We start from the raw sequence: 10,837 nt of genomic DNA, 5'->3' as shown, positions 1-10,837 counted from the left end.
TTACACAGAGGCGACGTCCGGCACCATCCAGAGCGGCACCGCTGGGACGGTTCTACTGACATCCAGGGAGTGGCGGCGGAGAATGCTAGAAAACATGCAAGAGTGTGCGCAGGCTCAGTGTCCACAGTGCTGGATGCCGAGGCCCCACCACAGCCGGCCGCGGGCTGAATGCATGAATGATGCTCGAATGAACGAATGAATGAAGAGAACAAAGAAGCTACTTTAAGACTAAGGGGGAACAAACACCAGGAATCTGGGTTCTAGTGGGGTCTGGGCTCCTGTCCGGCTGTGACGTCACTTCCTTTGTCTCACCTGTATTTCCCCATTCCTAAAATGAGGAAGTTGGAGTTAACTGGTGTTTCTATAACTTCTGCATGCATTGGAATCACCCAGAGGGCTCATTAACACACAGATTGCTGCCTCTCCCACCCTAGGTTCCTGGCTGGAGTCAGCTCCGGGAGGCCTGAGAATCTGCATTCCTAACAAGTTCCCAGGGGATGTTGTTGGTCCTTGGACACACCTTGGGTAGCCCGGCCGGTGGGTCAGGGCCCTTCTTACGTGGTGGGTCCAGGATCTCCAGGTTCCCCGGAGTACCCTGGGCAGGGCTGATGGGACCCGCACAGGAAGTCTGTTCTCTTTTTCCCCAGAGAGGGCTAGGTGCATCTGCACAGGGGGCCCAGGAGCTGATTTTCTCAAGCTGGTTTTTCCAGTGTGGACAGCCAGCTTCACCAGCCCATGCCCTGTGAGACTCCGCCATCTACTGGATGCATCTATCCCATGCTGGGCCTCAGGCTGTGCTATATTTAGCTCCTGAGGGAGGGAGGAACATTCAGGGTAGCGTCTCTCCCAGCAGGCCCCGGGGAAGCAGCCTTTGTTAACATCTGGGCCATCTGACCCCTTCAGATGACTCAGTTTCCCATATGCATGTTGGTGCCTGAATTAACCTAGGAACATGAAAACAATGTGCACTTGCAAGCATGTGGGATAAGTTTTTTTTTTTTTTTAAAGATTTTATTTATTTATTTGAGAGAGAATGAGAGAGAGCACATGAGAGGGGGGAGGGTCAGAGGGAGAAGCAGACTCCCTGCCAAGCAGGGAGCCCGATGCGGGACTCGATCCAGGGACTCCAGGATCATGACCTGAGCCGAAGGAAGTTGCTTAACCAACTGAGCCACCCAGGCGCCCATGGGATAAGTTTTGACCAAACTGTTACTCCTTTTAACTTTTAAAAAACCCGATGTCCAGCTATTTTAATTTACTAAAAGCAAATGCTGGTGGTGATGTGTATATGGAAAAGGATTGTGTATCTTTACAAAGTTCTACTACAGGTACTCTTTTAGGTGGTTGCATAAGGCATGTTTAAAACGTGGTGATTCACTTATCAAGCTAAGAAAAAAACCCAAACCAATAGCACCGTCGGCAAGCATGTGCTGAGACAGACATGCTTGTACACTTAGTGGGAGCGTGACCTGAAAGTAAGCCGACACCAGGTTTTACAGTGAGGGCTGGTGGTTTGAGTGCAGCCTCTGGAACTGGTCTAGACCTAGGTTTCATTGCTGGCCCGGGGAGAACCTATGTTATGTGCGTCAAAGCACTTTCTTTTTCTGGTCTTAATTTCTTCAACTGGAAACAAGGAGCTTGAAGATGGTGGATGTTTCTCAGACTTTATTTTTTTAATTTAATTTTTATTCTTCTAAAGATTTTTACTTATTTGAGAAAGAGAAAGAGAGAATGAGAGCATGAGCATGAGTGGGGGGAAGGGTAGAGGGAGAGGGACAAGCAGACTTCCTGCTGAGCCCGGAGCGCGAAGAAGCTCGATCCCAGGACCCCAAGATCATGACCTGAGCCAAAGTCAGACGCTTAACCAACTGAGGCACCCAGGCGCCCGATGTTTCTCAAACTTTAACTTCATCGGAATCAGCAGGAGGGCTTCAAGAGCTCAAAGTACAGAGATGCTGATTTGACAGGTCCAGATGGGCCTCACAGTCCACATTTCTTAATCAGCTCCTTGTCACCTATGTGACACCTGGGTCATGTGCCCCTCCAAGCCTTACCTTCCTCACCTGGGAATCTTCAAAGGGTGATTGCAGGTATTATGTGAGATAGCCCCGCACAAAGCTGTCGTTGCTCTCATGAATCTTAAACATGCTCATAGCATTTGAAATAGTAATTAACTTATAGAAATCTATTTTAAGAAATTAATCATATGATCAAAGATGGTTACATTGGTATTATTTATGGTAGTGAGAACCAGGAGCCATTCTAAGCATCCCATAATAGAAGAATTATTTAATAAATTATGGTACGTCATGTGCTGAAATGTAATGCAGCTATCAGAAATTGTTTTTAAAAAAATCACAATCACTTTGGAAAATGCTCACAATATAATATTAAGAGAAAAGAGCAAAAGCTTGGATATTATGAGATGATTTCTACATGTTAAATATATGAAGAGGTGCTCAACAGGGGCAGGGGTAGGGATTTGGGGTAGGGGGTTAGGTCCTTTCCCCTCTCCCTTCTATATTTGAGCCACTGGGGTCTGGGGCCTTATTTCAGTTTCTTAAAGATGCCCCACTTTCTCCATCCTCAGGGCCTTTTGCTGTTCTCTCGACTAGAAATTGCTTCCCTCCATCATTCAGATGTCAACTGCAATGCCATTGCCTCCCCTGGGAAGCCCTCCCTGACTACCCAGGCAAGGTTAAGCCCCACTGTCATGAGCACTTCTTACACTATAATTCTTGTCCTTCCCTCTCACATGGCTGTCCACCCCATCACAGCACAGGTCTCCCTATCGTAGTCACTGCTGTATCCTTTGCAATTGGCTGTGGTGCCTGGCGCCTAGTACGTGCTCAATAAAATATTGTGACCAAGTAGACTTTGATGAGGTCACTCAAGTTTTATTTGGGAGGCAAGTTGGAGGACTTGGTGAGCATCATGTTAATCCTTAGGCAATGCTGTCCTCAAGCTCTGCAGACCTTGGACAAGTCCTTCTCCCTCTCTGGGTCTTAGTCTCCTCTAAAAGATGAAATGATTGGGTTTCCAGGAACGACAGATAGATTTTAGCTTCAGCGCCAAGTCTGGTACGTTGGTGGTTGTTACCCAACCATAGTGTTGAGAAGGATTCTGAAGCTGAGTACAAGCTCAGTAGGAAAATGTGTCTGATCAATTAATCAACTAATGAGGTCTGCAGTGGCGTAAGAGGGGTCACAGTAGTCCGCAGGCCAGGTTTTGTCATCCTTGGGATGTAATTCTTAAGGTGTCCAGGGGGTCAGGGTTTAAACCCTTAAAGAGGTTTAAGGATCTGATAAAATTTAAGGCCAGTATCGCAAACGCAGCTTGGTGCAAGGGCAGGTGGAGAGCTGGTTGTAACTTCAGAGCGCAGTGGCCAGACTATAGGATTTCTCAAAAGAAGTGGAATTCCTTGATTTTGTAATCGAACACGGTGAGGAGCAAACAGCACACGTCCGTCCGTGGGGCTGGATCTGTCCTGTGGGCCCTGCCGGCTCTGGCGTTTCCTGTGGGGCCCATTTGCTCCCCCTCCTGCCCCTCCCAGCGAGGATAGCTGGAAACTTCTAGATGAATACACATACCTCCCCTCCCCAGGGGTACCTCCTCTTTTCCAAGGCGTTGCCTTTGTGTTTCAGAAGAAGGAAACATGTGACTTCACATCCCTTCACAGCTCCCCCTGACATCCCTCAGACTCGACCTTGGTTAGTTGTGAGGGTTTTTTTTTTTTCCTGATTATGAAAGTAAACAGTAACCGACAATGTCCACAGAGGTGTCCAGTTACAAAAGAGAAGACACAGAGTAAGACAGGTAGGGCACGACTATTTTTGTAGATTAGAAAACACCTGCTCCTACAAAGCAGTGCAGCATAGTTTACAAGGATACATTAAAGTCAAGGAGACTTAGGGACCCAGGAGGTAACGCAGAGGGGTTACCTGTGGCAGGGGAGGGAGGAAAGGAGACAAAAGACACTCAGTACATCAGTAAAATTGATCAGGAGAGGGGCCTTGCCCAGAGTGCAACGGGGCCTGCTTCAGACAGTAAACTCGCCCAAGGGTCCCCCAGAACAAGTAATAATTTTCAAGGCAGACATTTTTTGAAATTTAGAAAAATATAAGGAAGAAGACAAAAATGCCCCCAGAACCTGCCACAGGGGAGGAGGTGGCCATCGCTAACTCTTAACTGTGTTTCTTTCGAAGCTGCCATGCATCCAGGCCAGGGGTGTTGAGGGACTCAGCATGCCCAGGGGGGCCCTGGGGACAGAGGAGAGAGGACAGTTGAAGAGACACCTTACAGCGGTGATCAACAGAACTGGACTTTAGAGCCAAACTTTGGGCTTGGGTGCTCAGCCCCCGCAGGGGGGTATTTCAGTCTGTTCTTTGCCCTTGTGGCCAGCCCAGCCCCAGCAGTAAACAACCCATGCTATAAATAACAGCGTGGGCTGGGGTGAGTGCAGATCTGAGCCTCGAGACTCTCAAAGCATTCATTAATAGCCTGGGCGCTCACCACGGGCTCAGACAGCGGTTCAAGCATAGGCGGGTAACACCCCGGCTGGGTTTGGATTTTTGAGAAGCAGGATAGCACACTGGTTAAACATCTGGGCTCTAAGCACAGATGGACCTGGGCCTCTATTCCCAGTTCTCCCGGCAAACAGCTGTGTGACCTTGGTCAAGGGACTTGATTTCCTTAAATCTCAGTTTTCCCACCTACTGATACTACCTAGCATTTACATGCAAAAATCGGAAAGCATATAAATATCAGGGACCAGGGACGGGTGGAAACACAAGATATATAAGGTAGAGAGAGATGTTGTCACGGACAAAGACTCTGATGGAACGGTAGTTGGGCTCCTCTGAACCCTTTTTCCAAGTTGGCCTTGATGTTGGCCCCTGTCTTGTATTAAGTCTGCCCAGCCAGGTCTTAGCAAAGAATCCTGCTAAATCATCCCCCCACCCCTGATACTCATTAAGTTCCTCGTCTCTCACCTTTGATGTCCAAGTCCTTGGCCTGCCTTCAGCAAGAACCCTGTTAGGTGGTTTAGAGTGCCCCTACGCTGGAGGTCTCCTGTAACCGACCCCTCACCTTGCTCCTTGGCTGTGAATCCCCAGCTGTCTGTCCTGTACTGGGAGTAGAGCCCCATCTCCCACCCCTAATGCAGTATTCTTCAATCAAGTCTTCGCTACTCTTTATTTTTTATTTTTTAAAAAGACTATGTTTGAGAGAGAGAGAGTGAGAGCGCATGAGCAAGAGAGAGCAGGAGGTGGGGAGGGGCAGAGGCAGAGGGAAAAGCAGACTTCCCGCTGAGCAGGGAGCCCAATGCAGGGCTCGATCCCAGGACCCTGAGATCATGACCTGAGCCAAAGGCAGACGCTTAACTGACTGAGCCACCCAGGCGCCCTTCCCTACTGTTTAAACAATTATCAGAATACTTTTTAACATCCCCAATCTGAAACCAAAAATTTAAAAGTTGACTCAGGAGAAAACTGGTATCAGGCAGTAAATCCTACACTTGCATTGTAAACTCCATACTATCCCGGTACCTGGCACAAAGACCCAAACCAGGATAGGCCCTCAGCAAGGGTTCATGGAATGAATAAAAGTGAAGTGTCCCTCATGAAAAGATGCTCAATGTCACTGATCACCAGGGACATGCAATTTAAAACTACGATAAGATGCCACCTCACACCTGTCAGAATGGATAAAATCAAGAACAACTGGTGTCGGCGAGGATGCGGAGAAAGGGGAACCCTCTTGCCCTGTTGGTGGGAACACAAGCTGGTGCAGCCGCTCTGGAGAACTGTATGGAGTTTCCTCAAAAAGTTAAACATAGGACTGCCACGTGATCCAGCAATTGCACTAGGAGATGTTTATCCAAAGAATACAAAGATACTAATCAAAGGGATACATGCACCCCAATGTTTCTAGCAGCATTATCTACAGTAGCCAAACTATGGGAACAGCGCAAGTGTCTGACTGATGAATGGATAAAGAAGATGTGACACACACACACACACACACACACACACACACACACACACACTGGAATATTACTCAGCCATAAAAAAGAATGAAATCTTGCCATGTACAGTGATGTGGATGGAGCTAGAGTATTATGCTAAGTGAAATAAGTCAGTAAGAGAAAGACAAATGCCATTTCACTCATATGTGGAATTTAAGAAACAAAACAAAAAAGCAGAGGTAAAAAAAAAAGAGAGAGAGAGAGAGAGAGGCAAACCAAGAAACAGACTCGGAACTCTAGAGAACAAACTGATGGGTACCAGAGGGGAGGTGGGTGAGGGATGGGGGACATAGGTGATGGGGATGAAGGAGTGCACTTGTGGTGAGTGCAGGGCGATGTAGGGAAGTGTGCAATCACTATATTGTACATCTGAAATAGTATTATGCTGTATGGTAACTAACCAGAATTTAAATAAAAACTTAAAAAAAAAAAGTGGAGTGTCCTTGGGATGGTAAAACTAATAGGGGCCAGAGTGTTGAAGAACCGAGTTCGGTCCGCTCCGTCAGCGGGGGAGGGTGGGACAGAGTGTAGAGAAGGAGCCCCGTGGGCAGGAGGTCGGTGTCCAGGTCCCTGTTCTGCCCGAGCTGCCTCTTTGAGCCCCAGTCTTCTCAGTTGTAAAATGAGGAGGGGTTGGTAAGGGGTTTTTTTTTTTTAATTCTTTTTAAGTGTAATCCATGACAAATTCGTTTTACATCATGACCCAGTCCACCTCTATTACTTACATACTGTATCTAAAATTGCAAGGTCAATTTCAGGAAATGGTAATAATCCTTATGATGTGGGATACCCTCTGACATTTTCATTTCTATCTTCTTTACTTCCACTCTATTTCATTTTTAAAAAATGCTCTTTGTAGCCAAAGAAACAATTCTGATCACCCACTGCAGGGTCACGATCTGAAATTTGCAAACCACTCGTTAGAGGGCCTCGGGTCTCCATCTGAATTCGAGGCTGCCCACGTATTCCTGCTTCCGAGTCTGGGTTCTGCCCTTCTGCCAGCCTGCAGGCCCATCACTCCTGCTTACCTCTTTGATCTTGACTCTTCCAGGCCTAACCCAAGCCCTTCCTCCCACAGGGGGTCTTCTCTATCACAGCACCAGTCCCATTTCTCAGTCTGGCTTGTTTTTCGTAAAGGGTCCTATCTACCATTTGTGTACTCGGGTGTCTCCACCTGTTCTTGGGACAGTGGAGGAGTTAAAAAGGCCAAAGACACATTCAGGGTCCAGGTGTTGAGTTGGAGTGAGCAAGACTCAGTGAATAGGGACGGTGAGAAGGCAGCTTATGAGGGGGTGACAACCTCCTGGAGGTGGAGGAAGCCCTCATTTCACTCCCCAACTGCACCCCTGCCTGAAAGAATTCAGGGGAGTGGAGGAAGGGGAAACAGAGGGTTGGGGACAAAGTGAGCCACTAGGCTGGAGGAGGAGCAGGAAGAACTGTCCCCTGAACAAAGAGGGGCCTACATCCAAGGTCCCAGTGCAGGGGTCAAAGGAAATGGGTGAGAGGGAGGTGCTTCCTGCCGCCTGGCTGGCTGGGCCCCTGGTGATTAAGCAACCCTGAGGTCAGCAGCTGCCGTTTCCACTCTGGGCAGAGGCCAAAGCGTCCAGTCGGCTGAATACTCCTGACCCCCGAGTTGGCTCGAGAAGTATGGATCGGTTTATCTTGAGCCTTCCAGGAAAACAAAGTTATTTCATAGTATTAAATCATCAACTGAATAGTGACAAACACCCTCCCCTTGACCAAACTCTATTCAGGCTCCCCTGAACTTCTCAGGCCTTGACTTTTGGATTTCTGTGCTCATTCCTGCATTGTCCAGTTGCAGCAAGAATCTCATTAGGCCAGGTTAACCAGAATCCCTCCTTACTCCTGCTGTTTCTTCTCTGTCATTTTTTTTTAAAGATTTTTTAAAAATTTATTTGAGATAGAGAATGAGAGCGAGAGTGAGAGAGAGAGAGAGAGCACAAGCAGGGGGAGCGGCGGGCAGATGGGGAGGGAGAAGCAGGCTCCCCACTGAGCAGGGAGCCCAATGCAGGGCTCGATCCCAGGACCCTGAGATCATGACCTGAGCTGAAGGCAGATGCTTAACTGATTGAACCACCCAGGCACCCCTCTTCTCTGTCATTTTTTATCCATGGACCCCAACCCTGCTGCCCCTTATCACCTTCAATAAGTGTTGTGAATAATTTTCTTTAACAATAGCTTGCAAGACCCACGAGTGGACATAGGAGACAATCAACAAATGGGGGTGGGGGGTGGGGTGGGGAATCCTTGGCTGGATGAGGGAGCAACAGTGCAGGGATGAGGGACCAAGTTCTAGTTCTGGCCTCGTCGTGGCCATGTGATCTTGAACAAGTCTAGGCCTTAGCTTCCTCTTCCATAAAATTAGAGAACGGGATGGGCTATCCAGGTCTGACTTTCTGCTGGTACTGAAATGTGCATGGAGTTCATGGAATGAGTGAGAGGAAAATGATAGTAATCGCCATGTGGTGAGCTTGTATCAGGCACAGAGCTAGACTCACCACAGATGTTTTCTCATTTCATCCTCACAACACTTAGCAGTCAGGATTTTTTTATCCATGCGATGTTATATATGGAAACGTAGCATAGTATTCCCCAGAAAGGAGGTAGGACAAGCTCCAGGTGCTTTGGTAAGTCCTTTGTGCCCTGGACTCTCACCTTCACATGGTCCCATAGGCCAGGAGGCAAAGCTCCTCCTGCCTCACCCCAGAAGTCCCCATCTCCCGGTTTTTCCAGAGCACTTATCATCTGAAACCACTATGTATTGCACTTATTAGTGCATTTGTCTGTTTCTCCTCCTTGAAATAGAAACTCCCTCCAGGACAGGGATCCATGTCTGTTTTGGTCACTTCTACATCCCTGGTGCCAAGAACAGTGTTTGGTACACATTAGTTGTTCAGCTAATATTTGCTGAATGAAGAAATGAATGAGTGAATTAGCTGAGCCAGAGGGAGGGTAAATAATTTACCCAATGTTATCCAGCCAGCAAGGGGCAGTGCTGAAATTCAAACCCAGAACGGTTTGGACTGAAATTCAAACCCAGAACGCCCTTGGACTGAGCCCACTTAACCTCTATCCCATAACTGCCTCATTCATTACTGAGATCCTAATTCCTGTTGGGCACTGTTCTACGTGCTGGGGATACAACAGTGACCAAAATAGACAAAAATCCTCACCCTGCTCGCATCCAGATATCCTCCCATGTGAAAAGAGGTGTGACTTGAGGTGGGGAAGGTGCATGCAAGGCCCAAGTCTCCTAGTGACATGTCAGTGGTAGACAGGACTGGTCGATCAAGGTCTGGATACTATTGTCAAAGCTCCTTAAATGCAAGACCTATGTCTTAATTTGTCTCTGTTCCTGCACAGCGTCCAACCCAGCTCCAGGGACTGAACTGGGCCTCTGGGATAAAAATGGGGACAGCGTGGATCCCCTTTTAAGCTGAAGCATGAAGGCAATTACACCTGCTCCCCAAAACACAATGAAAACAAGAACACCTTTTAAAAACAAGTTTAAAAACATTCTCAACATTTCTGCAACACTTTTTTCTTTTTTCCCCTGAAACATTTTTAACTCAAGCTTTCTATAGTGGGCTTTAAAACACAACCCAGTGTTTTCCTTCTGAGAGTTTTCAGATGTGGTCACAAAAGAAGGGGAGAACGAGAAGCCAAGAGTCTTTGTGACTCCATCAGACACTCCCCAACACATTCCCCAGGCTGGGAAGGAGGTCTTCCATCGCAGGCGGCAGCATCTGACTGGGGAGGTGGGGGGTGTGGGATTATTTGAAAGCAGAATTCTCTTAGGCCAAGAAGTTCTGTGGAAACTTGTTTTCACAGAGTTCTCTTGTGTGTGGCCTGACCCAGAAATTCTGGGGAAGTTCAAGAGAAATTTGATGTTTTGAAGCAGCTGCCCATGAAGTCAGGTCCAGAAGCTTCCCTCAAGCTGAGGTCCTGCTTCCAGAAGCCTGCGGAATCTAGTTTCCAGGGTAGCAAGAAGGGAAATTCTTCAGCATGTCTGTGTTAGCGAGTTTGTCCTTCCTTTTCCACAGTGGGTAGCAAATTTCCATAACACGCTGACACTGAACCAAAATAGAACTATTTCTCAAATTCATTTGACTAGTGCTAAATACAGCTAAAAGAGTTCATTCTACCCATGAGCAGTCATCTGAGATTTAGCCAATTATAAATGTAAGCTCTAAGTTAGAACTAATAACATTTTACATTCATCTGAAATATTGAGGCGGCCAAGTGTGCGTGGATAGTAAGTACAACACTTACAAGTATAGCTTTGGATTTGGACAGGTTGGGTCTGAATCCCAACTCCATCATTTGTAACCATGGGGCCACAGGTAAAATGATTTAATCTCTTTAAACCTCAATTCTTTCTAGTAAAAATTAGGTATAATAAGAGTTCCGGATTCCCAGGGTTATGGTCAGGATGAAATGAGTAGATATACATATTGCTTAAGTATTAAGTCCTCAATAAATGTTAGCTATTGTGGTAGGCAGTCCCTAAAATGGCTCCCAGTAATCTTTGCCTCCTGGTATTCCCAACCTTTGTGTAATCTCCTCCTCTTGATTGTGGGCCAGACTCAGTGACTAGCTTCTAACAAACAGAATATAGCGAAAGGGATTAGGTGTTAGGGACTCAGAAGGACCTAACAAACTTGAAAATAGAAGAGCAGAGTCAGAGGTCTCACACTTCCTGATTTCAACACTTACTACAAAACTACAGGATTCAAAACAATATGATACCAGCATAAAGGCAGATTTGCAGATCAGTGGAATAGAATAGAGAGC

This window comes from Halichoerus grypus, chromosome 5 (assembly GCF_964656455.1).
Source record: "Halichoerus grypus chromosome 5, mHalGry1.hap1.1, whole genome shotgun sequence".
NCBI classification, from domain to species: domain Eukaryota; kingdom Metazoa; phylum Chordata; class Mammalia; order Carnivora; family Phocidae; genus Halichoerus; species Halichoerus grypus.
Note: the sequence above shows the minus strand (reverse complement) of the source record.